Below are 15698 nucleotides of genomic sequence, written 5' to 3' on the forward strand. Positions count from 1 at the left end.
GCAAGTACTTGTAGCATTTCCATTTTTCTAAAATATTGTGCACATGCTCAGGTGGCTGCTTGATTTTGACCTGACATGCAGTAGTTTGCCAGGAAGACATTGAATCTAGTGTAATATTACACCACCTTCTCCAGCTCACAGACATGGCTTTCCATGGGTGTGAGTTCATTTTCCCCATTTCATAGCTCTGTGGATTTGGGTAAGCATATTAACCTCTTAGTCTCAGATTCAGTGTTTTAATTAGGAAACAATAATAACTAAAACAAAACACCTCCCTCCCAAATTATCATTAGAACTAAATAATTTTAAATGCAACAACAATCATAGAAAACTTAAATTCTTAGTAGAGTTCTAATTTTTCTTGTTAGACTAGCTATGAATTACTATTTCACAAAAAATTATTTTTGAAAACCAAGAACGTAGGCTGAATTTTCCTAAATGTTTTAATGTTTATGAAGTCAACAATATTTTCTCTCTTATTCATTAATGTGATTAATATGTTAAGAATTAGTTCTTTCGCTCCTGAATTCTGAGACTCTTACAGAATGTAGGGCCATGTCTAGTGTATAGATGGTGCTCTGTAAATGCTTTTTGAATATCTGACTGTCCTTGTATCAGCCAACAGTCACCTACATTTGCTGTAAACTAATCTCTGAAGATTGTACAGGGACTGTGACACCAAGTTTTCCTTCCTCAGATAGAATTGGTACATAGGAAGGGAAATCAAATAGACTTAAGGCCACCATATAAAGCTTGCCTGCCCAATCAACTCCAAATAAAATTGTAAATTATTTTATTTCTGGTTTTCCTTTTACTGAGATATTTACTACAAGTTGCTTGACAGACCCCAGGGAAAGAGAAGAGCATTTTCTATCCTTCAGGAAGACTTAACAAGAGAATAACTTAAGTTCTTAGAGACCAGCAGTTTGGTGACCACACCTTGGGAGTACTCGGGATCAGAGTTAAGGTGCGCTGGACAGGGAGAAGGATGTAAAGAGAGAAAGGTGAGCTTCAGGAACAACTGCCTTCTTGATACCTCTCCCATCTAGGGGTTCCTGCATTCAAAGTCTTCAAACAAAACCCTGGAAGAAAGGCATTTGTGTCAGAGCCATGTCTGGAGCTAAATGCCTGGAGAAAGCACTCTCTTCCCCACTGTGCTTCACGTGGAGAGGAAATCAAGCTCTCTATTCTACCTTCCTGCCAAACTCATCCCTCCACCCGCTCTCCTACTTCCCAGGTGGAGTGCATTCTATCTGGGTCAGCGGCTTAAGCAGCCCCTGCCTTCCATTTCTCCAACTTCTTTCTTGCGGTCTCCAAGTATTTGCTGGACTCAAATTGAAACCTTCTTCCTCTCATGAGCTTATATTACAAAGACTTGAGAGAGATCTTGACAATAAACAGAAAAAAAAATGAACTAGATTATTATGGAGAAAGATGTCTGCTAAGAAGTAATAAAAAAAGGATATTTGATGGGAAGTAAGGGATGAGTGTGGAATTTAGATAAGGAGATCAGGGAGTGTCCTTTGGTGCAGAGGGCATATGAGTTGACACCTGACTTGGGAGAAGAGGAGAGGAAGCAGCCCAACACAGCCCTGAGGACAGGCTGTTCCAGGAAGAGGGACACTGGAACAGCTGTTGGCTGATTCAAGGAGGAGAAAGAGGAGCCTTGTGTTGGGAGTGGAGATTACAAGGCTGAAGGCGTGGTGGTAGGAGACGCCAGTTCAGTTTTGGGTCCTGGCAATGAATGAGTTCAGATTTTATCCTCCATGTGATAAGAGAGAAACCATTTGTACTTACTGAGAATTTCTCTTTGCTTCCTCCATGTAGTTCATTCTTCGTTATCACTTAAAATTCTTTGGTGTCTTGAACTCTTCAAGATCTTGCTCCCAAAATTTGTCAAATTATAAGAGAAATGAAAAGTCTTGAAAAGATTTTTAATAAGATTTATTGACACTTTTGAAATGTGAATTCAATGGCATTCTTTTTTTTTAATTTTTTTTTTTGTAATTTATGTTTAGGACAGAATGATGGATAAAATCATCATCTCCTCCTCCTCCTCCTCCTCCTCCTCCTCCTCCTTCTCCTTCTCCTCCTCCTTCTTTTTCTTCTTCTTTTTGGATGATTGTAACAAAGACTTTTATTTGACGTAAAAAATTACACCATTAGGAAGGTCCTAATTCTGAAGGGTGATTGCTAAAAGCCAGGTTCTTTCTTGAAGGCCTGTTCCCTATTTAAAAGCACTTACCTTTGAAAACTGACTGAAATAGTTAAGGGATTTGGTGCTAATTAGAAACAACATGCTCACTATCAATTTCTGCCCTCTTTTTCTTCCTGTTAGGTTTGCTACAGGTTTTTGGAAAGTATTGGCATAAATGCTTTCTTGTGTGTGTAAGAAAACATAGATTTCAAAGTTTTGTGGTCCTTATTTTTACAGCTACATTTGTTCCATATTTGCCCATGTCTGAGAAATAAATTTCTGAGAGAACAAGAAACTATGCTGTTTTGGATAAGCTGTAAAACACCCTGTTGGTTTACATGAAGTGGTAGCTTTGCAGTGCATATGTTACAGGATTGAGATTTGGGGCAATTTAGGCCTTTATTTTTACTTCCCTATTCTGCCTACTCTTGGTCATTTTATGGCAACACCATTGGGTCAGGGGTTACCACATTTTTTTTTCTTCCTAAATTGTTTGACATCAGGATTATTAAAGAGATGTTTGGAAACAAGTTTTTAAATTGTAGTTCCTAATGTGGCTTGGGAAATTTGCTGAGGCATATGATTGCTGTTTTGTTAAATGTTTTTAATTCCCATTCATGATGCATTCCTTTGGCTTTGGCTTTGGTTTTTGGGTTTTGGATGGGATCCTACACTAAGTGGTGCCCCCTGGAAGTGATGAAGTACCTTTGGGTATGTTTTCTGGAACTGGCCCATGTGAATTGTATGTCGTGCAAGCAAATGAGTTTGACATTGTCTGCAGAGTTTGGGGACTCCCATAGCCCAGGCTACAAATGAAAGCAGGCATTCAGGGTTAGCCTCCCTGACCATAAGTGAGATGAAAACTTCGAGGAATAAGTGGAGGGCTGGGGAGATAGCGGAGGGCTGGGGAGATAGCTCAGTTGGTAGAGTGCTTGCCTCGCAAGCACAAGACCCTGGGTTCAATCCCCAGCACTGCCAAAAAGAAAAAGAGGAATAAGTGGAAGCACTCCAACTGGAAGCCCATGACAAATAAAATTGGTTTAGCCATGCTTTGTCGTGAGTAACTGGTCCAAAGCAAAGATGCCCAGGGTAGAAATGGCAGGACATGTCTTAGAGGAGAAATGGGAAAGAGGGAGCTGCCAGAGCAGCAGGTAATAGAAGTTTATAGCCTCTCTAATTGGGACCAAAACTATAGCATCAACCTCAAGGTATAATGTAAAGATTATTAATAAAGCACAGCATAAATATTGAAAACTCAAGGCAACAAAAGCCTCTCTCCCCAGTCTATCCCTGTCATCCTTTGAAGGAAGGCTTTGGTTGCTTTTCTATCAAACTATATAGACATGCAGGCAGGGAAAACAGAAAGAGAATAAAATTTGTAGATCCATTTCCTTAATGAACAAGAGGCTGGGAAGGGAGGGAGAAATTAAGTAAAAAAGACAAACCAATAAAGAGACAAGTGTTGGGGTGTGCGGGGCAAGAGTACAATAGCTACTCTGCAGTGATGGATTGGGGAAAGATCAGTGAAAATACAACTTTAAGAAAGTTTTGCTGTGTAAAAAGATAAGGAGGTTTGCTGGATACTATGAGATGCAATTTTCCATTAATCCCTCTATATTCTTCGAAAAAATTCAATGAAAATATCTACATTTTTCTTCAATACTCTGGGAGTTTAAATTGTGCTCCTTTCTCATGCATCACCATGCTGAGATGGGATCTTTCTATCTGACAGGCTTATAGATCAAGATTTTTGATGGAAGAGCTTAACACACTGTATCAATAAATTAGGTTATACAGATAAAATAGAATATGCAAAAAAAGAGATTACAACTTTTCCCTATTACCCTACCATAAAATAAGATCATATCCTATATGGTGTTTTGTAACTTGCTTTTCCCACTGTGTATGTGCTTCTAACTATCTATCTTTCTGTCTACACTCAGTTATTGGTATGTGTATTCCATTCAAAGTTTCTAAAACATTTCCCTGTGTGAGATACTACGATTAACTGATTTCGTCCCCTGCTTCTGGACAACACGTTGTTTCCAAACACTTGGTTTTTGCAAATGGTACAGCAATGAGCATGTATGAAGCCAAATTTGGGTGCATCCTAATTTGTTTTGCTGGGACTAGAATTGATGAGGAATAAATCATTTGGAAAGAAAAGGACCAAATAATAAGAGGCATCTAATAGTTTCTGGGACTGAAATGTCAAATTAATAGAGGCAGTGCAAAAAAATAAAGAGAATCCAGACAACTAGACAAGGCAAAGAGCTTAAGCATAGAAAAATAAGAAAATTAACCAAAGAAAAATCCAAAAAGTATGATAAAATAATATCAGAAAAGAGTATAACCAATATAAACTCTTTTCTGCAGCTGTATGAAAGGCAAATAGACCAGCAATGTATTATAAGTATATTAGAAATGGTATAAAATATATTTAGTACATAACAATGCAAAGAAATGTAGTAATTAAAATATTTTAAGAATGGTAGAAGGTTCTAGAAAGATCCAAAGAAAGGCAAAAGGCAAGATCTGCGAGAATCACCTTCTTTGTGAGAATGGGTTCCAGAATTTATACTTTCATATTGCTACCACTTTTGCTATGAGAGAAATTGATGTTGAAGAAGTGATGCTGAAGAATTAGAAAACATTTTTGACTTGAACGTTCTTATTTAGAATTCCATGGCATCCTTTCTTCAAGGTCAAAAGCAAGCTCTTTCTTCCTTAGTTCTATCCTGAATGCCTGACCCACCTTGTTATTTTAGAACATGCATAGACCTGGTTGAGACTTGATATTCCAGACTGTTAGCATTCCAACCTCACGAGATCACTCTTTGTCCCTGGGTGCCATGTGTGTAAGAAATAATGCTGCAGTTCGCAAGGTCAAAAAGATTCTCGCTAAGGCCCACTCTTATAGATTCTTCACAGATTTGAGAAAGTGAAAGCAAGTCAAGAAGAGATAACACCTTGAAGCCTCCGTGTAGTAGAAATGTGTGAGATCTATGGTTCTCAAACTTGAATGTGCATCAGAATCTCCTGAAGGCTTTCTAAATGTCAAGTGCAGATCCCATGTTCAGGGATATGGATTACACAGGCCTGGGAGGGGGTTAGAATTTGTTTTCCTGCTGGGCGTGGTGGCAGACACCTGTAATCCCTGAGGCTAGGGAAGATGAGGCAGGAGAATCCCATGTTCAAAACCAGCCTCAGCAACTTAGTGGGACCCTGTCTCAAAATAAAAAATAAAAAAGACTGGGTATGTGGTTTCATGGTTAAGTGTCCCCGGGTTCAATCCCTGGTATCAAAATAAATCTGTTTTCTTAATGAATGTACAGGTCAAGAGACCAACTTTGGAAACCACTGTGCTAGAGATAGAGTAGATCAAGATAAAAAAAGTAAATGTCAACAGAATTCAAGCAGATAACATAAATGGAAGAAGAGAGTTGAGTGTCTGGCAGTAGGGAGTATTGACTAGAGTTCTGGAAGCACCTTTCTTCTGAAAAAGGATCGTTCTCATCTATCTTGTGGAGATTATGTCATCCATTCAGTGTAGCCGGATGATCTGATTTCTGAAGAGCAGACAGAAATGTATACCTTATATGTAATTTCCTAATTTACATATGTTGTATGATAACTGAAATTTAAATAATACATGAATCAAATAAATGCACTTGCTGGCTAGCTCTGGCTATGGAGAGGCTTGTCTCTGAAGTGCAAATGGGAACTCCCCTCCCCAAACCTCAAACCTGAATATACCCCTGCTTTAGTGAACAGACATGTTGAAGTCTTTGCACTGGTACTTGTAGATAGAACCTTCAGTAGTCCACACATCTGTCTAATCTTACTAACAACGTTAGAAGGAAAAGTGGCTATAGGATCATGTTATTATCACCTTTAATTAATTGTCTCCTTTGATCTTTGTTCCCTCTTCTCCTATCTTTCTGACCCCTGGGATGTTGTGAAGGGAAACTTCCAAAAAATAATCTCATTACTTTAATAAATGTAAGGTATTATAAATGAAAGATAACAATATTTTCCTACCTTCAACGTCCAGTGAACCAATACATTTACCAGTTAATTCCATTTGGAAACAGAGAAGAAAGCACGCTTCTCTGCAGTGACTGTTCTCAGTAGTTTATTTTTCAGCCTTTCATTCCTTGAATCAGTTAAAATATTTTACTAACCATCTGGTCACCTACAGATTCAGGAGTAAACCAGTGCCAAAACACACCAAGGGATCTCGTAAACACTTTTTAGAAAAGAACAAAATAGAATCCTGGTCAGTGTATGTATCTTCATTAATGATTCCTAGAATGTTTTTTTTTTTTTCACTATGACTAACAGGTATCATCTAGTTATGAGAGGCCATTATACAGAATCATTAAAACATGCTTAACTGTACTGTGTTAATTATGCAATGATAAATTATTCTTTATTTCTTCATTAACAGTATTGTAGCAGTAGAATTAGCATTGTTTGTTCCTTTTTGGAGAAAAAAATCATTAATATTAAAAAATGAAAATTCTGGAAACTTAATGTTGTGGAATGACAGTTTTAATTTGATTTTTAAAATCCTATTTGCTGATCCCCTCAGCTATAAAAGTTTAACCATTATGTCACTGTAATTACATTTGCTGTTTATCTCTTCTTCCATGGCTGTATCTAGGTTGGTGCAGCAAACTAGAGGCTGGCATTAGACTCTGAATCGGGAGACCTAAGGGATCTTACTAAATCTTTTACTAAATTGAATCTAATAGTATAATTTAAATCTCTTTGAGTTTCACTCTCTGCTTTTGAATCATTTCATTAATAAGCAATAAACAGTTTGATCCATGCTTCAGGAGCACCATGCTAGGCACTGTTCAAGACAGCAGAACATTCTAAATGAACGTTTTCTGACTTGTAGTGTTGAAGATTTAGCATGAAAGTTAGACGTGGAGACACTAATTAACACAGAGCAGAACTTAATCACGGTGGAGGTAGTGCAAAGGTAATATTAGGATGTGGAAAGGAAAATTTTCTGGCTAAAATGTTTATTAAAATCCGAGCTTGACCTCTTGACAATAAAAACAAAAATAATGACAAGTACCACAATGTGATGATGTTTTACACTACTGGGATGCAAGTCCGGAGAGCTGTACATGCAGCCAGTCTTTAAATCCTGACACGATCTCTGAGTTCGCTACTAGGATGATTCCATTTCACAGGTGCACAAAAGAGGGCGATTTTATTAGCTCAGTGTTTCTCAAAGCCTGGTCTCAGCACCGGCAGCATCAGCATCACATGGCAGCTTGTTAGAAACGTACATTGTTGTGCTCTGCCTGCCCTTAAGATTTGGACCAAGAAACTGGGAGTGGGACAGTGATCTGGTTTTAGCAAGCTCCCCAGGTGATTCTGAGGTTTGCTAAAGTTCAAGAACCACAGTCTCAGGTAAGGAGGATAGGACAGTGGTGGCAATGACAAAAGACACGGGGGACACAGCCCTGGCATTTGGGTCCCATCTTTGCCATGCACTATTTGAGTTTGAATTCATTATATAACCTATTTAAATCCCAGATTCATCAACTCCAAAACTGGGAGAACAGTTACTGTGAATCTTGGATTAGATGAGATTATGCACATAAAATCCCCAACATGGTTTCTGATACAAAGTAAGCCTCCACTACAGGGTAGTTTTTAATCACAGTGGTGGTCACCACTATTGCCATCACCATCCTCCTCCTCATGTCACCCTATCCAGAGAAGAGAGCAGCATGACTCGAGGCAGGGAGGAGGGAGTGCCTGATTTTTCTAGGCAGAAGATTAAGGGGACCATTTCTCGCTTTCATGGTAGAAACAGGTCACCAATAATGAATTGAAATATTAAAGCTTCAATATTTATATCCTTCAAAAAGCCTCTTTGATTAACCTTCCCCCACAGGGATCTTTTCCTTGATGTGCTTTCCTTGAATGTGTATGGATATAGCCTGTCCTGAATAAATTCTTACTTTTTTTTTTAATGTTACCCTATAATTGCTCTAATTTGAAGGATGCACATCATATCTCCCTTGAATAGTTGGCCCAGTCCCCTGGGCTCGCCATTTCTTGGGAGTGCTCCAGGGGATGGTATAACAGCTCCCCGTTGGAGTCAGACTGGATTCAACACCAAACTCCACTACTTGCAAGCTGTTAGACTTTTGTCCAGTGATCCCAGGTGCCTGGTCTTGAAAATGGAGATGCTAAATTCAATGTGTTTTTTAAAGTTGATGTGAGATATTTAGTTTGATTTTAAAATTTAAAATAAAAGTACCTTTGTGCAGGATTGTTGGGAAAATTCAAAGCACTAATGCAAGGGGAGGTTTTAATATAATTCCTTGAGCAGTGAGACGCTCACAACCAAGGTGACCTCTGTGTGTGTGTGCATGTGCACTTGTGTGCTACCCAAGGAAGCCACACTCGGTTTGTAAGATTCCAAGATAGGGCAACTCAGCAGGGCAGGGGAAATGGTAACGGTGTATAATTGCCAATTCTCTCCACTGTTTCCCTTTCAGATACAGTACCTGTGTAGTGTACTGTTTGTTAGTGGTAGTGAAGGGAAGGAGCAGATGAGGACTCAGCAGCTGCTTAACCAGTCTTGGTGAAGAAAGGGGTCACAAGGGATTCATCTTTTGGTCCTTAGATACATGTGGGAATACACTCCAGGAGTCCTTCTGAGTACAGTGGTGGATTGGGGTTTCCCTGAGCATTATGTCTAAACCCACCTTTGTTACAATTCAGTTAGATCAATTTTAGCAAATCATGTTTATTTCTGTCTTCATTCATTCAAGCTGCTACAACAAAATTACCATAAAGTAGGTGGTTTATCAACAACCGACATTTACTTTTCACAGTCCTACAGACTGGGAAGCCAAGATCTAGTGCAGGATTCAGTGTCTCTTTGGGTGCCATTCCTTGAATTTACTGCTGCCTTCTTGCCCTCAGCCTATTAGAAAGAAGAAAACCAGCCCCCTCCTACCTCTTTGATAAGGCACTAATCCCATTCATGAGGGCTCTGCTGAAACTTTCATTGTGCTCACAGATAGCAAGGGTAGTTCAAAGCTAAGATTCAGAATTCTGAGAGGATATTCAGAGGTCCAGCTCTGGAATATTACCCCAGAGAAAAATTGAGAAGACCGAAGCAGAGAATTAAGAGCTTTTGCCTCAAAGTAAAATTCGAAGGATTCCACCTCACCATCATTCTTTATATATTCTACTTGGATTTGAATCTCTGTTCTGGCAATTTCCCACATGCTAGAATGAAGTTTTTCCTCCGTCCTTTATTTCCAATTCCTCAGTATTTCTAAAGTGCCCTTTCATGTGTCAGCCTTTACTGTTCTGGTGTTTGCTTTTTCAGTTTATAAAATGTCCAGAATTGCTAGGGAATTCTCCTTTTTTCAGTAAAAAGTAGAAAAGAAATTGTTTTTCCTTAGTTTGTGCCACATCTGCAGTTACCAGGATGAGGTCAGATACAGAGTTCCTAGTAGGTGTGCTGCCTTTGTGCAGGGGATCCATGCTCTTCTGAGGTTTGCTTTAGCTGAAGGATTAGCATGCACTAGAGACACTGAGTGTTCCTGTTTTAGATATTGTTACTTTCATTGCAGAAGGAATCAAAAGACCCCCATTTGGCTAGAAGACTAGCCTGAAAGTTCTAAACTCACGACTAGAGCTATGAGCCCTGGGAGACATGTCCTCCACAACCTCCACCCACATCCCTAAATTCTCATTTTGTGGAAATCCTGATGTGGTAGACAAGATGGGGCATACTTGAAATAATTTGGCTCTTACTACATATGGAAATATATTCATGAGTGATTTAGGAAATGAGACCATTGAGTACTATGTGTTTTGTTCCTGAAGTCTGGGCTGTTTTCCTGTGGAGGGTGGTTCACATCCTCCATCCCCACCCTGGCAGCTGCAGACAAACACAAACCCTCACAGGGTCTCAGAGCATCAACAGTGGTGCTGCAAAAATCTTCCCAGTAATTGACCCAAGCAAACGCTGGATCCAGGATTTTTACCAGGACCCTTCCTATGTGTCTTCCCCTACTCCAGATGAGCACAGCCCTTTTGCCAGCAGGTCACATCCTTTCTTCCATCTGAAAAGTATTTCTTCGGTAGTCCAAACACCTTGGGTATTTAATGTTGATGATCGCCTAGCAATTAAACTGGCAGGTGGACTTGAGAGCATCGCTCAATCGTACCTAGGCCTTTGGATGCTCAAGATCTGTGCAGGGTCAGATAGAAAAGGAGTTAAATACCTTTCCAGCCTAAGGTTCTATTACCTAAAACAGTTAGGTCTTATATGAATTAAGCACAAAGTAAAATACTTAAGAGAACTTCCCAATTAATAAAGTCATAAAGTCTGTGGATAAAGAAAAAGAAGTGAGGAGGGAGCAAGTTTGCCATTTGAAAGAGCTTTTGAGACATGGGTGCTAAGATGTCAGGGGTTGAGGACTAGTTATAGTATTATTAAATAATTCTATTTAAACTCACTCAGGTAACAGCTTCTTGAATAGTCTGGGTTCCAAATATGTGAAACTAACTCAAGTTAGTTTAAGTTGAAATGAAAAATTTATTTCAAGGGTATAGGGATGTTTCTATGAATCCAAGTGAAGAATTCTAACCAGTCCTCTGGCAGGTACTAGAAGTAGGGATTGGAGAATTGCACTTACTCTTTTTTTTAAAAAAAAATCTCTTGTCTCTGTACAGTGGCTTTTATTCTCTCACTCTACAAACTGACTTCTGCATCTGTTTATGGTTTGGAGTTTCTTTTGTGGGGGTGGGTACCAGGGATTGAACTCATGGGCCAACTGAGCCACATCCCCAGTTCTATTTTGTTTTTTACTTAAGGACAGGGTCTCGCTGAGTTGCTTAGTGCCTTACTTTTGCTGAGGCTGGCTTTGAACTCACAATCTTCCTGCCTCAACCTCCTGAGCTGCTGGGATTACAGGTGTGCGCCAACCGTGCTCAGCTGTTTGGGGTTTCTAACCTCACAATTTCCAAGCAACTCTTGTTCCAATTAGATTTTTGCAATATGGTAGCCAACTAGTCTTGCTTCTGGCATGGTACTGCATTGAATTGACATTATCTGTGATTTTGGATTCCAAGGAGAAGGAGAAATCCTTGGATCAGAGTTCACATTTCTCTTCACCACATTCAGCACAATTCTTATTTCTTTGGAGGTACAAGTGCTCATTAGGTAAACAAGCACAGGGACTGAATGAAGTCAAATCCCATTTATGGAATGTCTCTCTCCTTTCCTACTTCAACCGATTGAGCCTCTCCTTTTGGGGTCTCTTTATTACAGCGATCATTTATTATGATTGTGAGATTGCAAATTGTCACTAATCATCTCAAGAAGAGGTACGAAATTCCCTTGGAATGAATTGTAATTCAAACTTAATTTTTCTCAAATCACATAAAAACACTTGGGTATAAGAAAAAGGGGGTTAACACAGAAAGAGAGGTCATAGAATTTAACCTTGATTAAGAGTTGGAAATTCATTCACTTTATTTTGGAGTATCTTTTTACAAAAGATAAAATTTAACTTTCCAAACAGTAGGTAAGGAGAGTTAGCTATACACAGAATGCTTTCTTGAGATTTCCCATCGTTTTTGAATTGTAGCAATTTGGTATGCTGTTTAAAATATAGACGAACACATGGAAATGAAACATAAAGATATGTCATGTGTTAGTGAAATCTGGAATTTAAACCAGATATCTGGATTCAAATCTAGTTTCTGCCACTGTTATGTATTTTTTTAGTGGTTTATGTAATGCTAAGCCAAGTTTATTTTATCCCACACCTGTAAAATGGGAATAGTAGTATCTAAATATCATGCTGTTGTGTAGTCCAATGAGATAACAAATAAATTCCTAGTGAGGCTCAGCAATTGCATATCCATACATATAACTAAAAGATCTCCGGTACCCGGGTACATACTGTAGGTTAAGGACAATTTAGGAGAAAACACATGCCAAATAATAAAATCTGAATGTGTGCTGGTAAATGAATTGCTTTTCATAAGTGGGGACCATGTAACTCACCTGCAGTCCCTTCAAGTGTGGTTTGTAAAAAACATGTTGCTCTATTTGTTTATCCCTCAATGTGTTTGGAGTCTCTGCCTCAGCTCTGTATCATCAACCTGTCCTGCCGGCCAAATCAATCTGTTACTTTTTAAAATCCTGCTGTTTCCATAGTGTTATGAAGTCGTATTTGAGTCACTGTAGAGAATTGCATGTTATCCCGCTGGTGAATCTGGGAAGGCATCTGATAGAATCAGACTGACATTTGATTCTTATGTGTACCCTTCTTTTGTTTGTAGTTCCATGTGTCCTTTGGGTCTTCAGCCGTTGTTCCCAACAATCCTGACTGCGTAGGGTTTCCAGCAACCTCTGTAGAGGACCAATATTCATTTCTGAGGTCTGGCTTTCTTTTCCACCTCCAGGATTTAAAGACTGCATGTCTTTTGAAAGTAGGGTTTTGATGACTTCTTTGAGCCTTTATTCTTCCTTCACCCACAAGAGTGGCCCTCCATTTTTATAATCAAAGGCAATGAGGAAGCCAGATTCTGTTTTCCACCAGTTGTACCAGAACACAACATTTCATAGCATGAGGGATGTTGGTAATTGCTTTGGGAGGGAACATTCCCCTCTCAAAAATCAGAAGCTACCTCTCTATTTCAGGCAGTTCATCACAGCTGTCTCCCGCAGAGGCTTTTATCCGCATGTATGGAAGAGTTTACACTGTTGTAACATTTGATACTATATTAGACAACAGAGGGTAGTAGGCAAATGTGAGAGACTTTCATTTCCTTGAACCTCTGAGTGATTACAGCATTATGATTCTGGTGAATGGCAGTGCTAATGGCTGTAAAAATATAATGCCATACCTTGAGGGATCATTAGGAAATTCAAGGATGCAAGTAGGTAATTTCAAGATTGATGTTATTGAGTTATTTTTAAATTTGCACAAAATTTTCTATTGGGCTGTGCATTTTCTAATATTCTTTTTCATATCACCTATTGATTTACAGCTAAGTCACAATACAAGTTCAGGCTACAAGGAGTCCTTTTAATACAGGTTTGTATAAGTGAATTCTTTAGCTATTACCCAAATTCTTTCTCCTTACTGCTTGATAAATACCCATTCCAGTAAGAAAGGGTATGAGTTTCTTTTTCTGTGTTTATATTCTTTCAGATCTTAAAACTTGAACTGCCAACATTTTTGGTCACTTAGTAAATCATTTATCTTTTTTCTTTCTCTTGAGAACAAAATAAGACATAGAGACAGAAAAATAGAATGGGTTATAAAAGATAAGAAACAATTTGATACATCATTGCTGCTTCTCATATATACTGACAAACCTCAATGCCAGAAAATAATTGGCAAAATAATAATTAGTAGGAGCAGTGAGGCAAGAACTAAATGCATATTATACAGAAAGGTCAAATTTCAAACTATTGTCACATGAGCAGTTAACATAAACATAGCTTCTTCAGAGATGCATAACTTTGGCTTGTAGCCCAAGAAAATATCTGTTTCAAATCAGTAACCTCCTGAATGCAAGCAATTTCCATTAGTTATATTGTTCTAGTTATTGTCCCCATACTCATTCACCATGAATATCTTGTTTATACTAATTCATTGTTATTGTAAACTTTCTGGTAAGGAAGTCCTCAACTTCTCTAAGATCCTTGGTGAAGCATACTTAGTATGAGGCATGTATTTGGCAAGAACTACAAACTTTTTGCTTTAGTGACATACTGTCTTTATAATAGCAGCTGTTGGTATACTTTGGTCTGAGCATCACATTCAATGTGCTGCCCGTTTTTATAAATAAAGATTTATTGAAACAAACACATCCATTCAGTTAAGTATTGCCTTTGGCTGCTTGTGTGCTACCATGGCAGACTTGGATAGTGCAATGAACTCTATGATGTACAACTGAATTCAACTGAATTCTTGTGAAAAAGGTTTGTTGATAACTTATATGCAGTAATTGCTATATTTCAGCCATAGCTTCCAAACCAAGAAGATGTCTTAGAAGCAGGTTACTGACTGACTTTTCTTCATATCAAAGCGAGTTCCTACTTTTAGACTACTATCCTCCAATTTTCCATGCAGTTAGCAATATTCAGGTATTGCATCCTAATTAAGGAAGCAGGGCTACCTTGAAAGAGAACACGTAACATTGTATTTGTTTGACAAAGCAGAAAGTAGGAAGGAACTATATCATGAAATTATTACAGAAGTTCTTATATAAATGCTGCAAATTAATAATAGACCTGAATAATATGTTCAGAACTGTTGAATACCAAGAAAGATAGTAATGGCTCTAAGACCCTTGAAGAATTTTCCCATTATTTTCTCAAGATGCTTCTTATAAACACATCTATGTTTACAAAGCTTTTATTGGGGATTCTTGAAGTGTGGGTTCTCCAGCAGACACTGGTGATATATTTAGTGATGGAACATTCCTACTCTCAAAGAGCATCTCAGATATGATGCAAATGATTTTCCTTGTTGTCATCCCTTCCTGGATTTTTCACTTCAGTACTTGTACCATGTCATTATTCAAGCAAGACTTTGATGAATGCTCATAATAGTCAAATAATAGAAAATATCAGCTACACCTCGCACACATATGCAGTTGCTTATGCCCTAATTCTCTTAATTATGCACAGCAATTTAGACCCAGCCTCCTTCTTGAAGTGCTATATCTCCACATCAATTGTTTGGGTTCAGTCAACAACGGAATTTCTACTTACTAGACTCTACCATCCTGAACAGGTCAGGAGTTAGCTGATCCTTTTCATTTCATTTTCTTCTTATCTACAGATGGCACCATTTGTATAATGAACTTACTATGGTCTACTAAAATACAGGACAAAGTATATCTGATTTGACTATGGTTGGGTGATATTGCTAGAACATCTCAGGTTCATGTTTTCAGGGATAGTAGAACGACATCGTGAGGTGAAAGTTAAATACTAAATGGGGTTATTATGAACTGTTTCCATCTTAAGAAAGTGTGAGTACCATTCAGAGCATAGATATGCTGCAACCTAAGAGATGTAGTTAGAATACCTGTACTTAACTAGTGTTTTGATGATCATTAAGTAATAGCTGTTGCATATTATGGCCATATGATATTGATAATGCTTGATAGATGTGATGAGGGTGGTAGTGATGAAATCTATCACTATTTAAACATCTAGTATTAGGAGATTTATACAGTTCAAAGGCATATTGAAATTCTTAAGTGACTTCAATATAGGCACATTATCTCCATTTTCTAGAGTGAAACCTAGGCGTACCCCTGTTAAATCTTTGTTGACTCTTCCTCATGGTATTTTTCTCCTTCATTTCCATCATTTCTGATATATGAGGTTCTTCCATACACTCGTTGACTGGGTGTTTTCTTTACTGGTACATCAGAATTGGAATATGATTCCTAACTTCTGTGGACCAGGTTCTTG

This window comes from Sciurus carolinensis, chromosome 6 (assembly GCF_902686445.1).
Source record: "Sciurus carolinensis chromosome 6, mSciCar1.2, whole genome shotgun sequence".
In the NCBI taxonomy this organism is placed as follows: Eukaryota; Metazoa; Chordata; class Mammalia; order Rodentia; family Sciuridae; genus Sciurus; species Sciurus carolinensis.